The sequence below is a fragment of the Myotis myotis genome, unplaced genomic scaffold (assembly GCF_014108235.1).
Source record: "Myotis myotis isolate mMyoMyo1 unplaced genomic scaffold, mMyoMyo1.p scaffold_m19_p_6, whole genome shotgun sequence".
Classification (NCBI taxonomy): Eukaryota; Metazoa; Chordata; class Mammalia; order Chiroptera; family Vespertilionidae; genus Myotis; species Myotis myotis.
In genome coordinates this window covers 65,496,649-65,501,266 of record NW_023416368.1, presented here as the reverse complement: position 1 = coordinate 65,501,266, position 4,618 = coordinate 65,496,649, and positions in this window count along the sequence as shown.

Genomic DNA, 4,618 nt, shown 5'->3' with positions numbered 1-4,618 from the left:
AAGGATGTCAGACTGCTGGCTAGTCCGCCATTCCCCAAGGGCTCCTGGACTGCAAGAGGGTGCAGGCTGAGCTGAGGAAACCCCACAACCCCCAGTACATGAATTTCATGCATCAGGCCTCTAGTTTATGTTATAAACACCACATCGTACGTTATTTTGCTTTATATAGCAAAGATTATTTAAATAAGAAAAAAATCTTCATATTTACCCATGTACTTTCCATTTCCTGTATTCTTTTGTTTTTATTTATACATATTTCCATCTTAAATTATGTTTCTTCTGTTTACAGTGCCTCTTTTAGCATTTATTGTGGTAAAGGTCTGCTAGAATAAATTATTTCAGCTTTTCTATGCCTCAAACATCTTTATTTCACCTTCTTTTTAGAAATACAATTTTTATGAGTATAATTCTTGTCATATATATATTTTGTACACTAAAGTTCCAAACTGTTTTGTACTTTACATTATTTCTGACCAGAAATCGGTTACCTTTATCTTTGTTCTTCTATACAGGAGTCTTTCACTAACTGCTTTAATTTATTTGTTCTTTATAACTTACTTTAAGCAATTAATCATGATTGGCTTTAGCATACTTTACATTTTTGTGTTTTGAGCTCATTGAGCTTCTGTCAGTTTATAGTTTTCACCAAATTTTGAAAAAAATTCACCATTGATTGTACAATACTATATATTTTTTCTGTCACCCTCTATTTACTTTGGAGACTCCAATTTCACATATGTTGGCCACATTAAGTTTTTCTAAGGTTCACTAGTTTTTTCATGTTATTTTCCCCCTGAGTTTCATTTGGATAGTGTCTTTTACCATGCTTTCTTTTGCAATGTCTTATCTGGGATTAATCCTATTCAGTGCAGTTTTCATCTCAGACATGGTAGATTTCAGCTAGAGAAATTTAATGTAAGTCCTCTTTAAAAATCTTTCTCATGTGTCTACTTTAGATGTTTAGTCTTCCTTGTAGCTTCTTGAGTCCATAGAATACGGTTATAACTTTTCTCAATGTTCTTGCTAATTGATTCTATAATTTGTGTCATTTCTGCTTCAATTGTAATTGGTTGACATTTTTCCTCATTCTGGGTTGTATATTCCTGTTTCTTCGCATGCATGCCTGGTAATTTTTGATAAAACTTCAGACATTGTGAATTTCACCTTGTTGGATACTGGGCATTGTTTTAATATTATTGATCTGTGTTCCGTCACACAGTTAACTGACTTGGCATTGGTCTGGTCATTTTGGTTTTAGGCTTCATTAGTCAAGATGAGAGTACCATTAAGTTCAGAGTTAATTTTTTTCTTCTCAGGACTCTAACTGATGCCGCATGAATTATGAACCGTTTCACTTTGGCTATTAGGAACAGGCACTATTCCTGGCCCTCTGATATCCAGGAACTGTTTGTTTGTTTTTTCTAGTTTTGGGGGGTTCTTTTTTTTGGCATAAAGTTTTTGATTACACATATGTGCTAATTGGTAGTCAAATGAACTCTTAAAGGAGTTCCTCTATGGACATTTGTAGTTTTCTCTCTGTGAACATCTCTTCCCTCCCACGCTCTCTTCTGTGAATTCTAACTGCCTTAGCTGCCTTGAACTTTCAGCTCTATAGTCTGGATTCTGTCTCGAATCCTATTGTCTGCACTATGTCCTGGAAACTTCCCACAATCAGTAATTAGGGCTCATCTCATTTGTTTCTCCTCTTTCAGGAATAACTGTCTTTCATTTCCTAATGTCAACTGTCTTGTGAAATAATTTCTTATATTTCATCCAGCTTTTTATTTTATCTCCCAAGGCAGGAAGTTAAATCTTATCCCCGCTTCTCCATCTCTATCAAATTAAACATCAACTGTAAAGCTCACTTTTAGGTTTTTGTAAAAATTTAATAAAACTAGTGATCATATACAGAAGATTCAAGAAACCTAAATAACATGACAAATACTCACTCATGATATCCCAAGATTCTAGCAACTAAGAAAACAGAACTAGAAGCAAAAGAAATTGAAATAATGAAGGAAGCAGTATAATGAATTATTTAAAATAAAAAACACAAAATAAGGTTTGGAAACACAACCATACTTAAGAAGACAAAATGTCTAGAACAAGGGGAGTGTTATAAAATCAACTGGGTGAGAAGGGGACATTGGCATTCCTAAGAGGCACGATGAATATTTTCCTTCAGCACTCATAGCAGCAGCAGATTCACCATGGCCCATTGGTTTCCACTGGCATACTTAGTTCTTGCCTATTTTTAATTGGCATTCTTCCACCACCTACAGATGCACATAGGGAATCAGGCTACCACTGGACAGCTGGCTCAGACAGCTGGAGCCATAGTTAACAGGTAACTGAAGCAAGGAGGTGTTTACATCATCTTAGTTGTTTTCCCTTTCCTGTTGACTTGACTGTGAAATATTGCTGGGGCACATTCATTGCACTTGGTGCACTATAATCTGTAAATATATAACAATAGGTTTATTTGTCCTATTATAAGATTAGTTCTGCTTTCACTGATCTACCATCTTGTGGAAACATCTTAATTTCTGTGTGAAACAGGTGGCTTGCTCCCATAAAATAATATTTAAGATTATAATTATTCATTTAGTTATTTCACACATATTTCTTAGGAATCTAATTTCTTGATATTTTACCTGTTACTGACTTTTGCTAATTCCAGTCCTTGATAACTTGAAGCATAATTAATTAATGTTGTCATTCTCTTTCTATCCTGGTAGAGACTGTTTAGTCAAAAGTAAATTTAATTCTCTCAAAAGAGTAACATGGCAGATTTTATTTTTACTTTATGTTGCAGAGACACATATCAGTTATTTCTGACTGAAAACAAATCTATTACCAGAATGACAGTTTAGGAAACACCTTTAAAGATAAAAACACTCCTTACCTAGAAATATATGTAATCCACATATATTTACAATAATCATTGTGCCATAAATGTATCTACTCTTGGTAGAGAGTCTCAAATTGTTTTAAAATCCTATTTCCCATATTTAAAATTTTACCTGCCTATTCTATACTTCCCTTGATCCATACATTTGATACCAGGGGTTTTTGTGTGTTTTATTCAGGCCATAGATATAATGGATATAACATGACATGTTATACAGGAGTCAGCCGTACCGTGATGACTAAATCTTATATTTGATCTGCATTTATTTCTTCATCTTTATCCTTTGATTTTCCATTGCCTGCCTTACCTGTAAATTTAGGCTCATGTGGACACCAAATTATATGATTTTTATTCTCAAACATAGACCTAGAGAATTTAAAAATGTTTTCAACTTCTAGAAAAGAATCATTGGTATGCTGGTAATCTGGCTGGTAAATGAGAATTTCAACTTCATAAAGAGCATTCACAAAAAAATCCCTACAACTAACACTATATTTAATGGCAAAAGATTGAATCCTTTCTTCTTATATTGAGAGCAAGACAAAGATGCCCACCTCCACTATTCTTTATCAACATAGTTTGGAACTTCTAACTTATTAGCAAGAAAAAGGAAAAATAAGGTATGCAGATTGGAAAGAAATAAAATTATCCCTATTTGCAGATAGTATGGTTGACCATGTAGAAAATCTCAAGAAATGTACAAAAACACCCCATGAGGTCCCCTATAACTTCTTTTTTATTGTTGATATTATTACATACATCTCCATCCCACCCCCTTTGCCCACCTTCACCCAGCCCTCCCCCCTTCCCCTGGCTATCACTATACTGTTGTCTGTGTCTATGGGTTATGCCTATACACACTTTGACTAATCCCTGAGTTCATCAAGGCTGCAGGATAAAGGACCAAATCACAAAACTCAATTGCATTTTTATATATCAACAATGAACACATGCAAACAAAAATAAAAAATACAATACCATTTACAATTGCTCAAAAAATGAAATACTTAGGTATAAATCTAATGAGATATATGCAGGATTTGTATATGAAAACCAATAATGTTGAAGGGGAAAAACATATGGAGAGAAATACCGTGCACATAGATTGTATGAGTCAATATAGTACAGATGTCAGTTCTTCACAAATTGATATATAGGATTAATGCAATTCTTATCAAGGTACCAGCAAGATTTTCTATAGAAAATTTATACAGAAATACAAGGAATCTGGAATAGAAAGGCTATTTTGAAAAAAAAGAGAGTAAAGTTGGAGGAATTAGTTACTCAATTTCAAGACTTATATAGTAACTGTGAAAATGAATTTGTGGTATTGGTGATTAGATGCAAATCAAATAATGGAACAGTATATCCAGAAATAAAGCAACACAAATATGTGCTACTGATTTCAATGAAGACAAATAATCAATGAAAGGGAGGAAGGATAGCCTTTTAACAATACTGCAATTGGACAGCCATAGGGCAATAAAGAAAAACATAAGAAAAAAAGAAAAAGAATTCTTACCTAATTTTACAACTGACACAAAAATTAACTCAACGTGAATCATGTAATTAAATAAAAAATTATACATCTTTTGAAAAATAACAGGAGAAAATCTTTCAGATTTTAACTTAGGCAATAGTTTATAGATTTTGCGCAAAAATTATATATATACTCCGTAAAATTAAAAAGTGGAAACTTGCACTTTA